The sequence below is a fragment of the Coffea arabica genome, chromosome 7c, assembly GCF_036785885.1.
Source record: "Coffea arabica cultivar ET-39 chromosome 7c, Coffea Arabica ET-39 HiFi, whole genome shotgun sequence".
In the NCBI taxonomy this organism is placed as follows: Eukaryota; Viridiplantae; Streptophyta; class Magnoliopsida; order Gentianales; family Rubiaceae; genus Coffea; species Coffea arabica.
This window is the reverse complement of record NC_092322.1, coordinates 9,672,213-9,697,820: the sequence shown is the minus strand read 5'-3', so window position 1 is coordinate 9,697,820 and position 25,608 is coordinate 9,672,213. Positions and strand designations below refer to the sequence as shown.

Below are 25,608 nucleotides of genomic sequence, written 5' to 3'. Positions count from 1 at the left end.
GACTTAAATGCTTTGCAAATGTTGCATATTGATGGAGACTGACTGATAAGTGCAACCCCACCCCAACTCTCAAGTCAACACGTGGCGGTGACGCGTCTTTTGTGCGGCCGTTTTTCTGTCTTTTTGTCCCATTTCTTTCTGGTATTTATGGAGCAGATTACAATTTTGTAACCAACTTCTTCGTATAGTACAGACCATGCCAAGGTAATTTTACGAAGTAAAAGAAATGGAATTAACTAGGAAACCTCCTAGCACCATTGTATGTTTTTTTTTTCCAATTATTGGATCTATATGTGAACCTCAAAACTTTTAATCAAAGTACTTTATTTGTTTAAATCATTGATTTGGACATACTTTTGTTCGTGAGCTTTTGACGGAAAAGTTATTCAAAACCTCCTCACATTTTGTCAAATAATTTTTTTTTTATTTTTCACTTTGAATATAGTAACTTTACGTTCCTTGTAAAAATCCATTTCCAACCAATTTTTACATAAATCCATCACATGACCTACACATGATCATTTTTTTATGAGCGAAAAAATTAGATCCCATTTGCACTTAATCAAATGGTCTGATTCATATTCATTTTTTTTGCATTAAAAAAAAGTAGAATTTGATTCGAACCTTTTTTTCCAAAACAAAAAATTATTCAAAACGTCCCTCACATTTTATCAAATAAATTTTTTCGTCCTTCACTTTTAAACTAGTAACTTTATGTCTCTTACAAAATTAAGTGGATAAATTCATTGTTTTTTAAAAAAAGTGATATTTGACCAAATATATATTCATTTTTGTCACTAAAAATTTGGAATTTGACCTTTTTGTGGAAAAAAAAAAAAAGAATGGCTGCATGTAGCTAGGCCGCATGGTGATTTTAGGCTAAAAAGTAGTTGTAGAGACTTGGATTGAGCCCAAACATTGCTAATTCAAAATTATAAGGGATGTAAAATTTATATTTTAAAAGTGATGGATGAAAAAATTCATTTGGCGAAATGTGAAAGACATTCTGAATGATTTTTCCTTTCTAAAAAGGTGGTATCTGATCCAATTCATATTCATTTTTTATACTAAAAAAAGTAGGGTCGAAAAGTTAGATTGGAATCAAAATTTATCAACTTGAATTTGTAACATGTGTAAAGTTAATATTTTAAAAGTGAAGGGCGAAAGAATTTATTTAGCGAAATGTGAATTACGAATTGAATGATTTTGCATCTCTAGAAAGAACTAGAAAGTTGCTTTAGCGAAAATAATTAGTCATTGATACAAAATACCAAATCAACTGTATCTAATACTTGTAACTTTTTCACAGTTTGGGTGGGTTTCTAGCAGATTCCATGCATCCTTCCCGGATGGGCAACCATTAATTTGTGACCACGAAATGAGTTTCTTTTCTGAGATTAGATAATGGTTTAGGCACAGCTTCTGCTAGTGTGCTTCGTTTTATTAAGGATGCTGATGAAGGTACTTATCCTGCCTAATTGCAACGAATTTTTTCCCTACAAGGAAAAGATAAGATGTGTGGACTTGCTGTGCTTTTCACATCAACTGACCATACAATTTGGTTGAACCATGAGTCCTCAAACTATACATATATATATATATATATATTTTGGCCACATTAGTGCGCGTTCTATTGTTGGACCTTCATTCATTTTGAACAATGCTGTGAGTGCATGTTTGAAGAAAACGATGCTGTGTGATCTTCTGATAAAAATTTTTTTTTTTTTTGGAACACGTTAGAACTATACAGATAAGTGATTTCAATACATGTTATAATGATTTAGTTACTTTCTTTTTTTTTTTTGAAAAAAAAAAGCAGATTTAGATTTAGATTTTTTTTTTTTTTTGGTTTCACCTTTTTCAAGTAGATACATACAATTAATGATCATAAAGACTTCCTCAAACAATACCTAGGACCAGTATTTATTAGGTGCATCACGGTCCGATTTTAGTTCATGTACTTTTATGATTGATTATATACACTGGATTAAAATATTGTACTCCCTCCGTCCCGTTTTGTTAGTTTTGGTTTTTTTTTTTCACACAGATTAAGAAAGTGTAATTAATTTGGTTGGAAACATAAATTTAGATTAATAATTTCCTAAAATACCCTTATGCTAATCACGAAGAGTGCCAATTAATATCAGTTACAGCTAATGGGTTAGTATTGGAAAAGCTCAATGTATTCAATGTAGTGGGTTAGTATGTAATAACAATGTATTAATAACAAGATACTCCCTCCCTTTTTTTATAACTGACGTTTAAGGTTTTGCACACCAATTAAGAAAAGTTTTTCATTGTTTAAATCTATACACTACTTTCCTTTTGTACCCTCATTAATTATCCAATTCACTCATGTTTTCTCTCACTAGAGTATTAAATGGTGCTGTTTTACTAGGCCAAAAGCAAAGAGAGAAGTAATAATTATTAGGAGTAGTAATTAAGAGCCCTGTATTGGTAAAGAGAGATAAAAGGATAAAATTGTGAAAAAATAATTAATGCTGCATGGGGATAATACAACGACAGATAAAAGTACTTAAGAGCAAATTTCTTAAACGTCAGTTATAAAAAAAGGGAGGGAGTATTTAATAAGGGTATTTTAGACAATTTGAAAGATTACTACATTTCTTAATGGGAAAGTGGACTACAATTTGGGACAGACGAAAAAGGAAAACAAGACTATCAAAGTGGGACGGAGGGAGTAGGTGGGAATGACACAGTGGGTTGTTAAATTCACAAAATTAATAAAGATACAAGTGTACATTGATGGCAATGGAACATTAAATTTAAGGGTGGTAGATTTGATCATTTACTCCAAGCCAACAGAGATGGATTCCTTTGAGTTTTAAGCTCTTAAACCTGTTACATTTTTTTTTTCTAACGTAGCCCCTAAGGTGTGAAAAAATGTTTCAATCTTGTTCGTCATAATATCAGTGATCAACTCAGGACATCATCTGCACTACTGAAAGGATGCAGTCCTATGAATTCGAATTAAAGTTTATCTATTTAGTAATTGAGTCAAGAATTAATTCTTTGCTACACGGCCGATGATCAACGTAATATTAGTAGAAGTGGATGCATGCAATATGTGTAGAACTTAAAGTTTAATATCAAATTGAGAGTAATTGTCATACATTCATACCCTCTAGTGTGTGTGTATATATATATGGTCGATGCAACAAAGGTTATTTTGAGTTAAAGGCCTTAATCAAGCTTTTTAATATTTCCGCTTAGGAATGCCGGCTAAAACTTGCTATTTGCTTGGTTTAATCAAAACTCTTCTACCAGCACTTGCAACAGTGACATAGTGGATAACTTGTTAATTGTGAAGGATGCACATGAATTAGAGGTTTCAAGGCCGAAAGTCTTGGCAAAAACCTTTTTAACAAATGATGTGCAACTAGCAAAAAATAGAGGCTTAGATAGTTTCCAATTTTACTGTAATTGAGGTTGAATTTGGAGTTTGGACAGAGCATTATCCTTTGAAAGAAAATTTTATTTTTCATAAGAAGAAAAAATTTTAGGTCATACCATTCAAAGGATAAGCCTAACTTTTTTCAATTTTGGTTTCTCTGCAATTGCATTGGCTTCGCAACCTAATGTGATTTAGGGTGCGTTTGATAAAACTGAAGTTTGAATCCACTAAGTTATTAAATATTAAATCAAATACATTTGAGTGTATATCACATTTATTGATAAGTGAATAGTTTATTACTTATTTTTTGGGAACAAGTTTGCCTAGAAAATTTAGTGTTTCTTAATTAATTTAGATGTTCAATTTTTTGTTATCAAACGTGTCTGAATATATTAAGATCTGAATTCATTTAAATTTAAGTGTTGAATTGGGTTATCAAATAAGGCTTTAGATATGAGTTATCAAATTAGAAGACAAAATTTGCTTTTTTTTTTTTCTAATTCAAAATAAACAACTTAAGTCGAGCAAACATAACCCGCGTTAAGTCACAAATCGGACTCTACACAACTTTTTTTCCAAATAATTTCTAGCAGGAAATGAATGACATTCAAAAAGTAAGGAAAGAGAATGCAAATTTGAAGTACTCAAAATCTCTAATTTTTAGACTATTCAACTTTAGTCACTAGACTTTTTTTTCACCTTTATTTGTCAAGACAGAAGCCTTTATTTGTTTATTTACCTTTGCGGTAGGGAAATGCAAAAACCTTCTTTTTTTACTGAAACGGCAAGACTTTTGTCTATAAACCTTATCCCAGAAGACACCTCAAAAGCCAGCGCAAAAACCTTCTTGATTCCGTGTTTTGCTAGAAAGTTATAGGTCGGTGAAAAAATTCAACCGAAAAGGGTACGAGAGCGTTGAATGGGCAGCAGTAATGAGTGCGGCGGCCGACCGATGAAGACGGTTGGGATACGGCGGTCGTCGGTTACTGAAAATGGACAATGGGAGGACCGAATCGGAGTACTGGATTATTTTAGGCGAGACTTCATTTAATACCCCTTTGCCTCCTAATTACGATGTCCGTCATATCTTACATCACTTTCATTTATTTTTCTCTGAAATAAACTTCAACCGACGACTTTCTAAAAAAAAAAAATTTTTCAAGATACTCAAATTTCTTTTCAAGAAAATTCTATAGTTCCTTTGGGGAACTCTCTCATCTCATTTTCAGTTACTAATGGTCACATCATTTAATAACGATTGTAGTTTATCTTTTTTTTTTATCTATATATAAAAACACCATTAATTTATTAAATCTGCACTAATGACATAAATTACATCAATCATATACAAACACATCTGAAGAACAAATACTAAATACCGTACTATAGTTATGGAAAATCAGTGGACTATTACACTGCAAAATTCCAAAAATACTCAAAAGATAGAGGCTTCAAATCCTACGTCCCCAAAGTAGTCTCTGTCCCCCCTGTCCCTTATTTATACAGCTGCCACATATCTCTAATCTTTTGTTAACCCAAACTCAAATAAATTTTAGATTAAATAACTATTTCTTGCAAACAAGTGAATTTTGGAATAACTAAAATTTAATTATAAATAAGAAAATATTACCTGTGACAATTGCATTGAGCACAACATACATTGGCTATTTGATTCCCATATGTTTAGACCATCTCTACTACCACTAGGACCTTCATGCACCTGCTTAAAAATAAAAAATATAAATGAATAATTATATCATCAAGACTCAAAAAATGAATAATTAGAGACACGTGGCAGCTGTATAAATAAGGGACAGGGGGGACAGAGACTACTTCGGGGACAGAAGATTTGAACCCAAAGATAGAACACTTGTAGTCCCAAAATCATCACTGCTTCCTTTCTCCCAAATATGCTAATGAATTGGTTTCGATCCAGATGTTAAGGTGACATCTGATGAGATAGATCAAAAAGAATTCCAAATTGAAAAAAAAATGGATTTAATAGAAGAAATATAAAAACCACAAAACTCTTTTCATGGGCTCGTTTCATACTAATTTTTTCTTTCTTTTTTACAATTTTAGCATGTTTATTTGACCTTAGCTTGTATCAATGGACCGGAGGTTTAAATATTCCATAATCCCAATTACGTCCAAGTTATTTTGAAGCATCAATAATACTTTAAGCAGCATTTGTAATTTTGTCGGTTGAATAAAATTTTAAAGCAAAAATTTGGAGACCGATGAAAAATACTGCCAATCAGGAATCTTTGTACCAAATAATTAGCTTATAGTAGTGTCACCCCAGTGCATGAGATGAGAATTATATGTTACGCCCAAACTTCACGGAGGGTCAATACAAATTAATCCATATATATATATATATATATATATATATATATATATATATAGCAAATCTAGATGGATATCACATCATCTCAATCAGAAATTGAATTTCAAAATTTGTACATTTAACACGTATTTAAATTCATTAATACATATGTTATTAATGTAATAAAAGATTAATTTATTATACATAGGTGTGCTCAAAATATATTTGAAACACAGTAATGCATCTTTGAGGGGAAAAAAAATACATCTTTGAGAATTTATCACCAATTTTGTCAAAAATAAAAATAAATAAACAAATATCACCACACCCTAACACGACATGACTCTGGCAATGATTTTGAGGGGAACAATCATCTGTTCGCTTGGGTAATCATTTGCATTTTAAAGTCGCATAATATATAATATTGTTACGGTACTTAATTTCGATACCTCAACCTAATAAACAATTGATTCGAAATTTGGAAGGACAATAAATCACATGCAAAATTTTCTAATATGGCTGCCAAATGAGCAAGCTCCCATTCTTGGATACCATTGACTTCTTGGGGGAAACCCCTGGCTGCAGATTTCTGTACGGGAACTGCATTAACTTCTTTACAAGATGCCTGTGATTTTAAAACACGTTCTCATCGAATTATTGACCGAGAGATAATTTGGTGGGCGATTCCCGCATAAAAAGTGTAAATTACTACTGTATGATATATGGGTTTTAACATTGAAATGTTCAAACTCTATTCTTGCCCTCCGTTTTGCCTGCTCCCAAGAGGTAGAGCTGCTCCTGTCTATTTGTTTAAGAGGTGCATTTTGGATTGGAACGGTGTAGAAGATAAGGATGAAGCTTGATACCTATCCTTGATGACCAAAAACCTCTAATTACATCTTAGAGAGTGGACAGGACTGCAGCTAGAGATGTCATTCTTTTTGTCCCATCTTCAGGAAAATGACAAACACTTTAAAAACCCAAAAAAAGAAGAGCAAAAAAAAAAAACCTTTCCGACTTGGAAATGTTGTCCATTTCCTGTTTTGAGTTTTAACAGTCAGACAACGGATTCTTTACTTATCTACAGATGGTTTCTTTACAACCCTTCAGCCGAAAAGTAGTTGTGTTTTTGCGCCGGCCGGTTGTAGAATGTAGAATATAGATCAACCTAGCAAAACTAGCTGCTATAGATATAGGCCAAATTGAAAACCTTTCAAGCTTCTTCTAGGAAATTTACCGAGCGCATGACGATGATCCATATGGCCTGCAATATTAAATTAACAATGTAAAAGGGCAACAAATTAAGGCTAATAGTTGAGTATCATTGACCACTATATATATATACATCACTTGTATGCATCTCAAGCCAAGTTTGAAACAAGCAGATAATTCCAGTTCATATTGGCTCGCCGGCCATTCAATTTTCTTCTCGGTAATTTAATTCTAAGATGCTAAAATTGGAGAGGGTTGGTTTTTGCTTGACGGTCATGTACTATTTACTATTTACTGTGGCTTGCTATACTTCTGCAGCAGGCAATTTTCAGATAGACTATTTTGCCGAAAGCGTTCTTACTGTTTCACATTTTGATTCCTTTAAATGATGCTGGCGGATCCCAAGAATCTTTACCCTCTCTTTGCGTATACTTCAATCTAAACAACGTCCGCTAAACCATGTCCTACTCAGTTGAAAAGCAGCAAACCAAGGTACTCCTCAAGGCAAGAAACGTCGGCCCCATATCTGATCACGTGGCAAATTTACATGCATGGAGTCCAATTTTTGGCAGAAAATTTCTACAAATGAATTCAGATACTGCTGCTGCTTGTCTTTTTCTTTTCCTTTTACTCTTTTTTTTTTTTTTGGAGAGGGGGTGTTTGGTGTGGGGATTTTATCAATAATATTTGATCATTGACGAAAATTTCTGGTAACTAATAAGGACAGCTCAAGTTAAAAGAAGGATGAACAAAATGAGGCCATGTACTTATTGATGCTGCAAGTCTTCCTTCACGGACCAATAAAAACCGAAACTTCCATAGAATCAACCCACAAGTTCACCACAGACATGTCGATTGACAAAGAAAGTGCAAAAATTTTCTGCTATGATCACGAGTCCAGAACGTATGTAGCACTCAACGAATACTTTGAATTGATCAACAATTTTAACTCTGCCGGACTACCACCACCCTATGGTCTGAACCCAAGTACAATTTTGACAAAATACTTTGTCCGACTCCAGCATGCAATAACTAAGCAAGAAAGTCTAAGAAGTGCCCCATCCTTCCAGAACCCAGAAAGCACGCAAATGTCTGTACAAAGAATCATGCACAAAGAACCAAGCGCTGGGAAGACTTCAAGTATTGGCTGGATCGTGATCCACGCCTGGTCGGTTTTATGTAAACGAAGAAGAAAAAGAAAGATGGTAGTAATGGCATAGATATGATTACACCATGTCGACAATAAATGCAAGTATATTTATCTTTGGGAAAGTTTGATTATTAATTGGCAGAGTTAATAATTGTTACTCTGTCGCATTCTAAGATGCATTAGGTGACATCAAATCGATACTGATTTCTCGCTTTAGCATTGGGAACTTTTTTGTCTTTATGTTGAAAATGAAGTTCCAACGATGGGGTTCTGTGGATTAAATTAGTGCACATTAGTCAAAATGATTGAATTCTCTTAATATATATTTACATTTATATGTAACACGGGTTTCATTAGGGGGAGTTAGTTAGTGACAACTGACAACAACAGTAGTGGCAGACTCAGAGAAATTTCGATGTGAATCAGACTGTGATGAGAATAATGATTAATTTGTGGCAAAGTTTGACTTTTTAGAGGACATGAGACAAGAGAGAAGACCTGAACATGCAACTCATATGTATGAAGAGAGATTATTCATTCCAAGTTTTTGCGATCATGGTATATGTGTTCGAGGGTGGGCAAGGATAGAATAAGAGATTTGCGTTCCTTAAGCTGAGTTCCTACAAACCAATACTATTATATTTATATGATTAGCTGTAGAGGGAAATGATTATTGTCCAATTATATAGGATCGGTTTCAGATTTGTGGTGGGGCAAATCAATTATTGTGAAATATAAAGATGATATGACTATCAAGGAAAATAGAGTGTGGAGTTGAAGACATATGGGGTCTCCATTCTAGAAACATATGTACCTTGCCTGGTCATCCACGTTGCATCTTCATTACATATCAATCTTCATTTGTGGCCACCTGTAAAGTCCTCAAGAAAACAAAAATCTTCTTCTAAAAGATAAAGGAAGAAAAGGTCCAATTCAGCTAAAATCACAATCTGAAGTTGGGGAAAAGAACGTCTACAGTGGGGGAAAAGAACGTCTAGGCGTACACATTGTGGACTAAAACTGGATATAAGTTCAGCAGATATCAAAATTCATGGGACACAAGGACTTTTCTTTCCCCCCTGCTTGGGTTTAGGGGCGAGTTCATCCCACAATTTAGTGGCGCAAAGGCAGGATTACCATGTTTTATTTGAGAGAATGAATAATCAAGCTAAGCTAACATATTCTTTTTTTTTTTTTTTTTTGAGTAACAACGGACAAGGAATAATAAACCCCGAGTTCAACTGATTCTTATGCAGTTAAATTATTCCGACAGGGTGGGCAAGGCGGTCTGGGTTAATTTCTACTATACTTTTTCGAGATGGAATAGATGTGGTCTGAATTAAACTAGATATCCAAAGGCATCCATCCACATTTTATAATTGAGAAGAAGAGAAAAGCTTAAACTAAATTGAACGGGTCATCATACCCAAGTTCCTCGAAATTCATCCGGATCACACTTTGTCGTCCACAATCCGAAAGACCCGAAAATAAAGTGTTGTTCGGAATGGTTGGCTTGAGGAGATTCGACGGCTCCAAGTCTTCTATGACCAATAACAGTTCATCAATGCTTTCGGCGGTGCAGCTGCGCAAGTGTAACGACATCAAAAGATGGCCTTCTATTAGTTGGATTGCTAGCTAATTCGTTCAATTACCGTTGATCCAATCAGCAAATGCTGAGTCAGAGCTTCTGATGCTTACATTGAATGTTAGGTAAACTAAAGCAAATACATGCGCGTAAGAAAAAATACTCCTACGACTTAGGAAGTCATTAGTATGATCCCCTCAAAATATTTGTGCAGTACACGAGTTTTAGGTTGGGCCTCTCCGACACTCAACTGGGCCAATTAAAAGAAGTCATCCCTTCTGTTCCTATTCAACAGCTAAGCCCAGCCCTGGATGGGTTCCGCTCTGAGCAAGAGATTGAAAGTTCGAGTCTCTTTTGAGATATTTATCGCCAAACTTGTTGTTGCCAGTGTCAGTCCGCAGCAAAAACATTCATTCATAGGTGCAACTCCTTTCACGTGTACAGAGCAAAGCAGCGTGGCATTGGGCTCCAGCGCATTTCATGCGAAATAACAACAGATAAATAAACAAGATAGGATCTCGCTAGTGTAGTTTAGTGCAGGAGAAAGACGCGAATGAGCTTAGATTCTACTACTTTCAGAGTCCCAAAAACAAACGATTGCAGAGTCTGATGTTGCACCATTACTTCCACGAAATCATCTTCCAGTTAAAAAGCATCAGAGTCATCTGCAGATGTCACCTCTGAACCTGAATCCTCTTGACTGTCATCATCCTCTGCCTCCTCCTCGTTAATGCTTGAAGTCTTGTTGGTTGTCATCCTGGTCATAGCAGCTGTCTTGCTGGCCCTCTGTGAGCGAGCTCTCATGTTGCTCGAATCTGCAGGAACGACAGAAGTTGGCGACAATTCACCATCGGAGGAAGATTCTTCTTCAGCTTTTGGTCGTCTCCGTGCACGGGCTGTTCTAATTGATCGAGGTGCTGGAGTGGGTGGAAGTTCCACTGACTCAACTTCATCGAGGTTCACTTCTAGCTCCAATCTCCCTGGAGTCGTTAAAGTTAAATAAGATTGATAAGACTTCCATACATTTCATAGATGTCCAAGAGAATACAGAAAAAAAAAAAAAATTGGAAAACTAGCAGCCTGCTTATTATGCACCCTGACACCGTGGCCTCCCATTTCATAGCAATGAATTTGAACGAGTTATGTTCATATCGTAAAGTTAATCGACCCATCTATTCAAGACAATCAATGGGGGCATGGTAATTCTTTAGGTCGCAAGAAATGACATGTCTAAAGAAGTGATACCATGATAATGGCTACGGAACATACGGTCCCTAAAGGTTTCACAGGTGTTACCAAATGAGTTAAGCTACCTAGAGAAAGCTTCGGATTTTCTCATATGTGATGTCCTATTTGGTCTGCCCAGTAACATTGGACGAGAAGAACTCAAGTTTCATTCTACGAGCAAGTTATCGTTCGTATACGAGTGGCAATACACGGATACTTTCCACATTCTTTCAAGCATGAAAAGAAATCTAACAATGTAATTTTCTGACAATAAAATTCAGATAAAAATGCATAGATCATAGAAGTGCGGAAAAGAAAGCAAAAGTAGAAAATGATTCCAGCATTTCTTTAGATAGATCCAGTACACAAGTCATTATGAGATGAAACACAAAAAAGAAGTCATGCTTTTGGAGATTAATTAACACATGAACTGCATCTGAACAGGAAGCATATAAGGATCAGAGACCTGGATTCCTATGTGCTAGGGCTCAGCTGAGAGGTGTTAATAACAACCACTAGACTCGCTTGTGGTCACAAGGAAGAATAAAGTATCCAAAATGCATTTCTAGTCCACTGGAGAAGGAAAAATATCCCCCCATGGGACAGGGCATTTGTAGTCACTCCCTAAACTGCTGTCTATTTTTCCAATTTGTCCTATGAACAGAAGCATGTTATAACTGATGAAGTTTTCTAAACTAGTCCGAATATTGCAGGATTTCACCTGCTAAACGCAGATTCCTTTATTAAATGGGAGAAAAGGATAAATTTATTACCAAATATGTGATTAGCCTGATCAGAAGATAATTGTTGATCAGGACTTCTATCTGCAGCCTTTAAGCGTGAAGCCATCTCTTTTAACTCTTTTAGAAGCTCCCTTTCGGCTACTACAGATTGGGCAATACAACTCAGAAGCTGCCGCATTAACTTTATTGGCCCTTGTTCTGACAATCGAAAGTGAAGCAAGACAAGTATTCTGCAAAGTGCTGACACGTATGATTTCTCAGCAGCTGTTTTATTTGAGGGGAAGCCCATAACCTTCAAAAAGAAAAAAAAAAAAGAGAGTCGGCATTGAATGTCAATTAACTATAGCCCAATCCTCCATGCCATATGATTCCGAATGCAAGCTTTAGTTTGTCAAATCACTTAACAGAAAAAAAACCAGCTAAATAGAAATTAGGACTTCTATTGATGTTCATTCAAGTTAAAAATGAAAAGAGTAGCTGCATATCCAAATAAGTTTGAGATGGAAAATAATTACTTCTGCAGCTATGCGTATTGCAAGCCCTTCCTCTCCACTATCAAACTCGAGAAAGACATCTTTTGTGTCCTCGCTTCCATCTCCATCTTTAGGTACATTATCTTTCGTGTACAATGGAGCTTGCATCATCTGCACCATAAAGCGTGATGCTTGGACAGCACGTTTGCGCATCATTGCCACCATTGCTGAACTTCTTTTAGCACTATCCACGATGCCTGGCCACAAGGAGCGCATAACTGGGATGAAAGCCTTTGATAAGCATTTCTGCGCCCCAAAAAATGAGCATGTACCGCCTGCAGATCAGAGAATTGCAAAAACAAAACAAACCAACACTGCATTCATCTAATTTCTGAAATTACAACACATGCCTTATGGTTTGCAGACAGGGATGGATAATGCTCAAAGAATACGGATAGGCACTGTTTCAATCTAGTCAAATGAAAGAATGTCGATTGGTCAGCCATGGATATAAATAAAATAAGAATTATGCTAAGGGACAAAGGAATCCACCTCAGATGGTCTTTTCTGTCACTAGAAAAAAAGAGGCCAATCAGCTTTCCTAATAATAAAGGGTGCGATGAAGCATCTGCATTTGAGTAATATCTTTGCAAAACCTTCTGCCAGAACAGCTTGAACAAACTCAATCTCATCGCTTTCTACAAAATCAGTAATGCAATTCCTCTCCATTACCCAATATAGCATATCAAGCATTCCAATATGCAAATTTTCACTAGCATCACACCAATTTATAGAACTAAAATCCACTTTTTCGTCTTTGAACTGTGATGTTACGTCTTGATTCATGGCTTTGTCAACTTCATGAGGACCATGCCACAGTCCCAGATCAAGCATGGCTTTGCTTGACATGATGGTAATTGATGAGGGACCTTTGATGAAACTAAATCTTAACTGCTTCACTAGATCTTCACATGGTTTTCTCTCCAGCAACCCAAAAAGACCAAGGCACCTGATTGCAGCCCTCTGAACGTCAAAATGAGCATGCTTTGCCTGTTGTGAGAAACAGAAAGTTCGAAATCGTAATTTGCCAAAGGAACATGAAAAAAGAACAATCAGCAATGCACAATCAAAAAGTTAACCAAAAGAGTAAAGGCAAATTTCCCCCCAGATACACACCCCAGGAAGCAATAACGAGTGAAGAATTTCAGCAGGTTCAATGGCCTTGCCCTGCAACAACTGATATGATCGTGCACTTTCCAAAAGGAGGCCAGTCACGGCAAGACAGTGGAGCCACTCTTTGTAGTCTGCAGTTCTCTCTCTGCAAGGCTGAGCAAGCTCAGCCACAACCGTCAGAACAACTTCTTCAAATTCTCCTAATGCTGCATGAACTTGTCTAACAAATTTCGACACAGCAGAAGCCCAATCTTTGTCTCCTCCAAGATTAATGCCATCTCCTATAACTATGTCATTATCATTTTCATCCTTTTCATGATCAAGGGGTTTGCGCAGCAACTCCTGCACCAATTCACCGGCAACCTTTCTGTTTGTGGCATCAGAGAAATCAAACATCTCACCAAGCAATAGCAGTTGGCGAGAAGCAAATCGATAATTTGATCCTGTAATGATCAAGTGATTTTAACATTTACAGCCAAAAAATTAACATTTACAGCCAAAAAAAGAAGGGGGTGGGGGATGGGGTGCACGATAGCTAATCAAAAATCACAGACCGGCAGTAAGATGAGCTTTGACCAATTCCACATATTCTGAAACAGAAGCTGTAAGAACTCTGTCAAGAAGATCATTGCTGTCAGATGCTTCTGCTGCATATACAGCAGACTCGGCTCCCATCGTCATTGCTGCATCAGAGCCCTTTACCTGTTCCATCATGGGCAAATTCCTCATAAACCATCCAGGATAAAAGAATTCCCAAATTATCTCTTTAAATAAAGTTTACTGAATCTAGACAAGAGACTTTTAGATACAAAGGGTATTGGTGGCTAGTTCAGCTACTACAGTATAGAAAAATGCAAAAGAATATGGTTAAAATGCACGTAATAAAATTCCCAGTCTCCTGACATACTTCAAGAACAAAATACCCTCTGAATTTCTTCCACTATAATTTTCTGGCACCCCAACTATACACAATTTAGTGAAAATTTTTTTAAGGCCTAATGCAAAATTTTCCGTCTCAACCCTCTATATATCCAAATATCCTCAGCCATGCTAATGAAGTGAAGAGTGATGGTGGTACAATATATGACTACTAAACAAGCAAACATACAAGAAGGTATGATCAGTTATAAGACAACAGAAGTATTGAGTATGTCAATGTCAGAACTCACGTTAAAAACTCTTAAAGCTTACTCATCTAAGAATATCGTAAAATACATGCACAAAAGGTAACTAGGATAGCAAAAAGAAGGCATCATAAAGTGGAAAATGGTTAAAAGAGTTTATTTGTCCAACCCCTATCTTAAAAGACAAAATTTACTGAAAGGTTTTTGATTTAAGCATATATTGCCAACCTAGTAAACACGTGCATATTTCCTAACCTAGAAAAATAAATTTACATATAATTTTAGTACATTTAAAAGCTTACTAGATCAGAATCAACAAGCAGAAGACAAATCACTTACTTGTGCTTTCATCTGTAAATGCTTACACACAATTCTCCAGTAAAGAGCAACTTCAGGTTCCATTAGTTGGATGTCATGCTTTAAAGGCCCTGATTTCAACAAAAAGAACATTCAACTCTCAGACTATACATCTCATTACTATAGCTACTCGGTGTGATACAGTATCTAAGTGCTTTAGGAACTACAGTTCAACAACATAGAGTTAAATATGCAATTGGCTTCACTTAAACTATCATTCATCTGTCTATATAACGATAATCTCAGAACCAATTTTGATTGGTCTCGTGAAACTGATAAGACCACCAGATGTTGTCAGGAACACAACATGCTGACGACATCCAGATACTACAGAGATAAAAAAAAAATGATACAGTTCATCACCTCATTGTATTATGAACTAGGAAGACTGTTGTTACACATAATTGATCTTACATGGTGAAGATATTATGAAAATCTAGAAGGTTATTACAGAGCAGAAAAAAAATTGAAGAAAGAGAAATTTGAGCCAGTTGATCAACAATGGTGCAGAATTGCTACTGAAGGTGTTCTAGGAAGAATGCTCCATAGATACAAGGTCGAAAGGAACACTTAACAATGAAAACTGAAAAGCTTGTATTTCGTTAAACCCAAATGCAACAGTGCAACATGTTTTATACCAACCTCCAGTTGTCTCACCATCTGAAGTCGAGAACTCATGAAGGCTCTTAACATCTTCCAAGTTCACCAACCCTTCTTTTAATATAGCACAGATAACAGACTCCCCAACCTCTTCATAGGTTTCAACATCAAGATATTTAAGAAGTTCTACAGGGTCTCCATTGCAAAATTTTGGAAGCCAGTCATCTTTTATCAGATTCAAACACTCCTTCACCACAGCTGCTGATCGATCAGCAAGTCCCCTCTGGAGGATCGTGGTCCTGAGCTTGATACTGCACAAAATGTGCATGAAGTATAGCCATATTCAGCAGGCAAATGTCATAACAAGTATACTAAATCTCAAAGCTGCATATAAACCACACCTACATTAACTTAGGGAATCTAAACTTCATCAAAAATTAAGATCACTTAGAAGGACATACTAGAATGAAAAGGTATCTTGCCAGCTATAGTAGCTGTTGGTATAAAAAGCTTCTCTTTGAGGTTCTCATAATTGTAAACTTTGTTAACTTCGAACATTTCCAAATTGGAGCTCTAAAGAACTGAATTAGAGGACCAAAGAAAGCAAAAGATAGGCAGCATTCAAAAAACTAAGACTTGAAATTACCTGAGACTCTGCAGAGGAAATTTACTTGCAAGGACACAATAAACTGCCTTGCGTACTGATTCACTTACATCCAATGCGCAATCAATGATTGCAGCTAAAGTTGCATTTGAAGGTGGCAAAGATAACACAATTGTCTTTCGAACATCCTGCATACAGATGCCGTTCAGAACTCAAAAATATATACATGGATAGACATATATGAAGTTCACTAAAGAAAGCATACTGCACAAAATTCACTGTCATCCAGCTGCTAGCTATCTAATATGTGTTCGCATATTTAATCCTGTCTCAAGTTTCCATCATTCTACCTGGCTTCTTAAAACATCATACTCATCTACTTGGATTCATTCTGAAGTGATTTCACCATCACCTTTTGCACCAACGCAATATAGGGCTTAACAATAACACGTGCATTCAAGATGAAACATTTTGATACAAGGTTGTAATGCAGCAAAATGAACAAATGCATATTCTAAACTGGAACAGAAGAATTACCTGGTTCTGTTCTGAAGGCAGTTTATCAACGAACAGCTCAAGAATATCACTGTTCTCTGAATCACTTAAAAAGCGTGAAAGAGCCCTAACAGCGAATGTACGCACAGCTGGGACCTTATCATTTACTCGCAACTTCATATGCTCGATCACCTCATCCCAGAGCTCATTGCTCACTTCTGTGTCATCAGGCAGTCGCATTATAATCTACAAGGTGACATTTTAGCAAAAATTATAAGACTAATTCTGTGAGTAAACCGAACTATATACAGTTTGATTCAAAATAAAAGAGCTCATTCTCTCTTACATGCATTAACAATAAGTCCGATAATCATTTGAATATTAGAATATGAAAATTAATCCAATTGCCAAGTAAGTAAAGCTTCAATTCTTCCAGAAATTCAGATTAATCTCAAATAAAAGAGAATAAATTACTAAAAAAATCATAAAGTACCTCGGAAATGATCTGGCAAGCCCTATGTCTAGCAGTCTTATTAGCCGCAGTAGAAGCCACAAGCAGAAACCTCAAAAACCGCTCCAAAAACTCGTCAATTTCCAATGCGTTAATATTTTTCTCGGACCGAAAAGTGGCGAAGGCGGCGACAAACTTGATAATCCTTTCCGCGGAGGCCGTCCGCCGACTGAAGTCAAATAGAGGAGCTAAGGTTTCGGAAAATGCTGTGAAGAATTTCTCCGGCGACGCCGATGAGAGGAATAGAGTGAAGAGCTCCTTGAGCTTTCGAGTATGCGTGGCGTGAGAAGTTCTGGTCCCGTCGAAAACCCTGGCGATTTTCTCCTTGAGTAACTTGTGGTGGTGCAATTCGTCTTCTTCGGTGGCGCGCGGCATTCTGGACAAGATGAATATGTGATCCCCGGATCCTCTGAGTGTGTGTTGTGTGTGATTTTTGAGGGGTCAGGTGTGGTCGGAGGAAATTTGATCGGTTAGTTTTTAAATTTTGTTTCGAGTTTCGAGCGGGAAAAAAAAAAAGTGGTTTTTGGATCATTGGGCCCATTCGAATGGGCTTCAGTTGTGACTTGGGAGTTGGGCGGTGCAACACAAGCCCAGTGATATGATGTGTTCAAATGTGTACAATAGGCTGAAATGCGTGCATCGAAAAAGGCCGCATGCCATGGCTTTGGACCCCTTGTAAGAATCCATTTTAAAAAAGTATTCTCACATTTGGAGTTTTTTTTTCTGTTTTTTTCTTACGTTTGCATTGCAATACAAGAAGCACTTTCACTATTAAGTGTTTTTGAATTACAAAAAATTGAGCTCCTTAGATTATGAAAAATTAGTTATCAAACACCCTAAAAGTATTTTTAGTACTTAAGACTTTTTTTTTTTTTTGGTAAATATACCACAACCCCATGTGGTGCCTAAGCCACAATAGTGATGGGTGTTAATCATCACAAATTTGTAACTCTATAATATTGGTTTTTGGCCTCCTCTTGACCCAAAAAAGAAAAAAAATGTATACTCACACTTAATATCAATTAATAGGTGGTAGATTATGAGACATGTCCCTTCCAAGATATGATCTAATAAATGGTTTAATAAAAAATATATAAAATCATGAAGACATGTCCCTAAAGCACTTATGTAGCATTAGAATTGTTATAGACAATCTAAAACTATTGCCAGTTGAAAATACACATCCTATAGAAAGAAGAAAGAAATGAAATTATTAAAAGTTGTGATAATTATTTTTCATGGGCTCATCATAACTAACATTCGATGAGGCAAAATTCTAATAATGGTCCAAAAAAGAAAAAAGAAAAGTACCAAACTCCCCTTGGTCTTACTTTCTATCTTGTGTTCTTTGTGGGCTACTGAAAACTAAAAACAATTGGTTTTCAAACTTCTGCAAAATTTATTACTGAGGTATGTGAGCTTTATACCTCCCAAATTAACTTAAAGGCCCCGTTTGGTAAGTGAGTTTTTTGGTTATTTATCTAAAACTTTACTGTAGTTTACTGTAAAAGTTTTTTAAAAAATTTTTGAAATGTGTAAAATTTTTGAATATTTTGAAATGTATAGTTTAAAAACTTTGAAAAGTTTTTTGAGATTAACGTAGCTAAAGTTTTTAAAAAACTTGTTGCAGACAAACTTAGCAAAAAACTTGCCTGCCAAACAAGTCCTAAGAATGACTACGTACGCTCGTTTTTTTGAATTTCTTGCATGCTGCTGGTCAGAAGATCACATTGCATGCTTCCATGTTTGTACTGAGTCGAATGAGAAAAAAGGCTTATCCTTTTTCAGCTGAAAAGAAAAGTTCTACACACATTTTCCCTCAGGAGAATGAAATAAAAAGAAGGGTTTGTAGCCTTTGGACAGAACTTTTAAGTCAGGTAAATAACACAAGCTGAAACTTGAACTGGTGTATAAATTGACCTAAGGCTTTCGTCTCAATTTAACTTTTAATCCTCGTATTTCAATTCAGTGTGAGAACTTAGAAGTTGACTCTTTATGCCTATGTTGGCTTTAAAGAAAGAACTTGGTAATACTTCAGCTGCAGTTCTTGCAAGCGCCAATCTTTGCAGGGCTAAGCTAGAACAATCAGTCTTCAGAGTTTGGTTCAGTTTTCTTTCGTCAATTGGGTTATGTCATTGTTTTACCAAAAAGCAAGACCTTCTTTTTCTAGAATGCAAGCAAATACTAATGGATGATTGGATATCAAAGAATATTGTCTACCCTATAAATGAATCTGATTCTTTTTCTTCAAATTCCTTGACTCAGATTTCATAATGGCAACTTTTGCATTTTTTCCCTCCCGTGCCCAGTGTTGGTCCTAATGGATTCACATGATTGAGACATCGACCAAAAACACCTACAATATCATCTCTGTCTGCCTTTGTTACCTTTACTAACAAGAGCATTCTTGGCAATTTAATAAAGTTTGCACTACTGTTTCTGTACTCGAACGAAAATTGAGACCACAAAGCAATTTTACCTATCTTCCTGTGTTCTATCTTCGTGTTTTTTTTTTTTGAGACTCTAAAACTTACAAAGATAAAGGGGAGAGAGAAGACCTTGCCGCCACTTATCTAATTTGCCTACTAGCTAAATTGAGTTTTAGGTAGGAGTGCAAACGAACTTAATCATGTCAATCGTCTTAGCGTTTAAACTTGTTTGATTATATTATGTTAATGGGTACAAAATTTTGTTCAAACTTGACTTATTTATTTGTCGATCTAAATTTAAACAAGTTTTTTTCTTTTTATCGAATTTGAATGTTATCTAACATAAAATAGTGTTCAAATTTGTTTGACTATTTGGCGAATCAAACTTGAACCAGCTCCTACCACGTGAACTCGATTCGAGTATCGAGTAATTTGGTTCGTCTTTCACCGCTAGTTTTAGGAGCATTTCAATTAATTCTTAACTTAAATTGTTAATTTTTAAATCATGAGCTTCATGTGATTGCGGATAGCTGCTCTTTAAGATTGGACAACTGCCCCTCCTCCCTGCAGCAAAAAAAGTTGATAGAAATACGGGTTAATATTTCATCTATTGGTCGCGTATGTTTTTACAAGTTTAAATGCATGTCACATGTATAAAATTTGAATTATAAAATCAAAATGAGATCCAACCTATATATATATATATATATATACTGTTAATGTAGAAAAATTAATCTTATATGTCTCTTTCGAAATTAAAAAAAGAAAAAGAAAAGAACTGAAGTTCTTCTCCAAATTGCGAAGCAAATTGTAAAATGCCCGTATATACAAAATCTTTAGAAAACTCTTCGTATCTGATTCAATGATCCTAAATGCTTCAAAAGAAGATCCAAAAATAGTGCCAATAGGCTCAATTGTGTTCAATAATCAATGTGATGGATAGATATGGAATATTGGAATTATGGGCTTCTGGGAACCTAGGCAGCAGTGCGTGGAATATGTTCCAGATGCTGCTGCTGCTTAGGTGCTACAGCATGATCGCCAAATGAATTACTATATGTTTCCTGTTGTGATTTCCATCTCATCCCCCAATATGTACAAGACTACGAAAACAAACCAGACCATTCAAAAACCTGGCGAATTTGGCACCAGATACCTACAATCACCGTTGGTAGAGGCTCGCAGTTGGCCATCTCCAATGAATCAATGAACGGCTCTGTGACTCTGCTTTTTTAACAGCTTGATCAGCAAGTGGAAAGATGATAAATGGCTGCCTGACCCAGAATCACGTAACAAAATATTGACGTCTACAACTTGTTAGATTAGTATAGAGAGCCTATTAATTGTATTGAGTTTTTGATGAGTAAGGTGCGAAAAATTAGTTAAATAAGATGATGGAAAATGTAAATTCAAGAAGACTACAATGAAGAGTTGGCCAAGTTATTGGAAGCTTTACTCGATTAGACGAACACACTGGTGGTAAATCCTTACTAGCTGGACTTTAGAAAACAAGAAGGCCTATGCCACGATAGGGCTGCAAACGAGTCGAGTTTTGGCCTAATCCAGTCGATTCTTAACTTATTTTTATTGAACTCGAACTTGAGCTCGAGCTAGACGAGTTAACAATTTAAAACTCGAGCTCGAGCTCGACTCAATTCGAGCCGAGTTCGAGTTTGAAAAAATAAAAAATAATTATTTTATTTTTTAAAAAAATAAATAAAATAATATTTTTTCTTAATAAATAATAAAATATTAAGAATATATATAATTTTACTATTAAAAAAATAAAAAATATATATACTATTAAAATAAAAAATAAAAATAATATATATATATATATATATATATATATATATATATATATATATATATATACTTGAGCTCGCGAGCCGAACTTAATATTTTGAGTTCAAGTTTGATTCGAGCCGCTCACAAGCAATTCGGTTCGTTTGTAACCCTAGTTATGATACTTTGGCTCGCGAGCTAACGAGCTTAATATTTTAAGCTCGAGTTTGATTCGAACCGCTCACGAGCGGTTCGGTTCGTTTTGCAACCCTAGCCACGATACCTTGAAATAAAGAATCCACTTCTAGTGACACATTTTCGCAAAGTACGTCGGTGAATTATAACGTCTGCTTGCATAAAAGTTACTTTTTCTGTAGTTATTTGATGTGTGATTCTGACAATATTAATATACACTGTACAATCTTTTCTTTTTTTAGGTTAAAGTATTCGTGGAACAACTTGAATTTGAATGCATCTAATTTGGTAAATCCAACCAACGTACAAGGCTCTATTTTGTTTGTTCTTTCGATAGGTTTAAGTTTTGGGTTTATCTATCGGTGTATAATAGGCATTGGTTAGAAAAAATTATATGATATCTTCTTATAACTTACCAGCTTCACAATTTTGATTTGCTTTAAGTTTTCTATATTCACTTTTAATGTCCTACGTGGAAAGTTCCAATGCATTTACACTGAATCCTTGGTAAAAGAACAAAAGAAGAAAAGAAATTCCATATTGGCTTCTCTTGGCTATTCTATGACTAGCCAACAAAGAAAGTGAAAATGAAATGGCCCTCACAAGAAATCCAAATCAAAACAGAAGTCCTGAAATTCTTTCAAGAAAAACTATCATTGAGGAACTGATTCTAAAGCAGACAACGTGGGGCGATTCTTCTTGAACTTGGAAAGGTACTCTTTATCTTCTTACCAGACTTAGAAGTAAGATGCAAGACAAACTTGCATATATGAATTTCCACATTATACTAAATAATGATATGATTGACCTTCATCTCAAAGCCAGTTTTCCATCAAGTCCCTTTCAAGCGGCTTCTATTATTATGCCAAGAGTTAAAGACAACCTTCTTACTCTATATCATCACCGTCTTCATCATCATTAAGCAGTTTTTGAGTTATAAAATTGTTATTAGATCTTCTGATTGGCCCTTTGTTTGTAGATTCTCTCGCTAGTAATTAATGAAGGATGCTGGTCAGACTTTGTTAAGATACCAAGAATGTGACGCTAAGATTAGACTGAGCAAATTGTCGACAATTACATAAAAAATGCTAATGTTCAACTCTAATTAATCATCTCTATAATTACATAAAAAATGCTAATGTTCAACTCTAATTAATCATCAGGGAAATTAATTCATGGCAAGTCATTATCAATCTTGGCCTTTGCTGAAGGTCTTGGCGTCCCTTGGATGACTTTTCTGGCTCCGAATAAGTATTGCATTTGGCTTCTACGCAAGAGTGTGGGTTACAAAGATCTTTTGCATGTTAATTTTATCATTTATTTTTCCTCAGATTATTTTTTTTTATTGAATATCCTTTCAAACTAAATTTATTTTGAGAAGAATGCCTTGTGAAGTAACCTTCTGGCATTGACAATTTCGTGAGATTTTTGTCCTACGCCTTGTTTTAAGCAGCCAGCTTTGCTTCATTTTTAGACGGCTTGCTTGCTGGTTAAACATTATTATGAGTTAGCAGACTTTGTCCATTGTGTTATTTGTAGTTGTAGGCTATTCATATTCAACAGTTTGAATACAGGACAATTGCAAGACTGTGTTTCCAATTGGCAATCCTGAGAATGGGCATTGTTAAAATTTTCCTCAGGGTTGAGGTTCTGAGAATATTTCCGGGATCCAAGTTTGGCAAATGCGTCCATTGTGAATTTAAAAAAGGTTTTTCTAACCGGCGTCAATTAATAGAAACAAAAGATAATGTTGGATCAAGCAACCACTTGACAGTTAGTCTAAACCATTCATTAATTTTCTTTTTCCACTTTAGAATTGCCAATTCAACAAGTTAGAAAAAGGTAGAAGAAAATTAAGTATGTTTTGAATCATTTACAGAATTACAGTGCTTTTCATTCCATCTGCCTCTTTTTATCCGGCAGATAGTCAAAAGAAAATGAAGTTGATATTCCTATGGAAAAATTGCAATGACTTTGATGATCACCGAATAAGAAGTTTCGTTTCGGTTGACCGGATCTCTTTTTTACCAGGTCTATACGTACCGTGCCTTATGAGTTAATTCATGAACCAAGTTCCACAATGACAAAACTGACACCTCTGATGTTGCCATTTTCTTACCATGAAAATGATTGATGTAATACTTGTTAATTAAATATCAGTAACACTAATATTTCTTGCTGACTTACTTTCATTCATGCAGCCGGGTTTTTACTTGGAATAAAAAACGAAATCTTGTTGTGGCGTGATAGTGTATACATTAAAGTGCATAAAATATTAACTCTTTTAGTATTAGTCTAACAATATAAAAGGGAGAATTGCTCTATGAACAGTATTTTTTTGTCAAGCGGTTATCCTGCAATTGTTATTGGTGTTCGGGTTATTTTCGTCAATTGCCTGTTTTATTTATTTGCAACTGGTACAGTTTTGGTGCATTTACCGGACATGTTGACCGAATTGGTAATTGGTGGTGTAAAGAGTGAAATCTATGAAAGTTGATTTTTTGTGGTTAATTATTTTGAAGTGTTCCGCAAATGCAAAATTACCTAGGAAAGAATTGATAAATTATTGTTGGCTTTAGTGACTTTAAAAGTGGCCTTTATTGCTGTGACATGAAATAAAATTGTTAAATGTTCTGTAAATGCACAATTATTGAGGAAACAATTAATAAATTATTGTTGGCTTGACATGAAATAAAATTGTTAATTGTTCTGTAAATGTACAATTATTGAGGAAACAATCATTAAACTATTGTTGGCTTTAGTAACTTTGAAAAATGGGTTTTATTACTGTGACATGTGGTGATTAATTTTTAGCAATGTCAAGTTCTATGGTTTAAGTGCTTAATTGAATTGCGGAATCCCTTCTTTTTTGTGTCAACAATAATTAATACTCTTTTGGGAATGATTCACTTTACAATTTTCTAATTATCCTGATCCAAATGCAAAATAACCTTATACGATTTTCTAATTTACCCTTATGCATTCTATATAAGCACCCTCATACATTCTATATATTTCATAATTGTTAACCTTTAACAAAAACAATAATTTCCTAATGATCCGAATGAATTAGATAATAACAGAGATGTACACTAATAAACCCACACAACAAAAAACAGTTAACACAGGAAATATTAGCCCCCCTTTGCATCACAGAGGCCGTCTCACTAGTATTCTTAAAAAGTGAAGTTGATTAATAATATACCTAAATGTAAGGAAAGGTAATAAATACGGGTATGTATGTATATATTTATATGGTAAATTGCATGCACTAAATCACTGTCTATTAGGCATTGTTTAACAAAATTTTATAATGAAAATTAAGATAATCGTATTCAGCAAGTCTCTGAAAAGTGGATACAGATTCCTCAAAAAAAAAAAGAAAAAAGAAAAAGATACAAACGTATCTTAGCAGTTGTTTGTTGGAGCTGTAGAAGTAAAATGGAAGTGCATTGCATGAGGAGTAACGTTTATTCAAATTATGTTTGTACGCAATTCTAAAGTGGATAAAAGTTTTAATCATGGCATTCCCTTAAAAAATGCCATTAAATAGGTGCCACTAATTCAGACTTTTTTTAGGCTAATTCAGACTTTTTTTTAGTATAACTACTACTTATAAGATTTTTATTTACAAGAGTATTATGAAATTTTTTTCGTAAAAAAGTTAAGAGGCATTGAATTACTAAAACGGACTTCAATACTCCTTGAAATCCTAGATGTGTAGCTTTGCTATAATGCAATTTCTTATGAAATTTACTTCAACAAGGATGCAGACGAACTATTTTTCCAAATCTACATGCATTGTTGCCCTTCTGCAGTGTTGTCATACATCTAAAGCAAATCATAAATACAAATCACAAGTAATAAGAATAATAAATAAGAAACTCTTACTTTAAGGTTTGGCCATAAATAAGAAACTTCTGGCCGTACCAAAGTTACGTGATTACCTGAAAGTTCGGTTGACCGTATATTGTATCCCTCTGAATTATTCGGTGGCAGCACTGAATGGAATAAAGGTAGAAACTTGGGCGTTTAGCATCTAAATCTAAATAAATTGAGAAGGCATGCTTGTAGTTGTATCCACGAGCTTACACAATTAGAAGTAGGTGATAGGTTGTGGTTTATTGTAGTGTAGATAATTAGGGAAAACAAAAGTTAAATGATTGATACTTTTGCACATGTATGACTTGTGCAAAATTTG

At 35.1% G+C, this 25,608-nt stretch overlaps 1 pseudogene; it reads right to left on the bottom strand.

Moving 5' to 3' along the window:
* Positions 1 to 10,066: 10,066 nt before the first annotated feature.
* Positions 10,067 to 17,414, bottom strand: LOC113698086 (uncharacterized; annotated as a pseudogene).
* Positions 17,415 to 25,608: the final 8,194 nt, after the last annotated feature.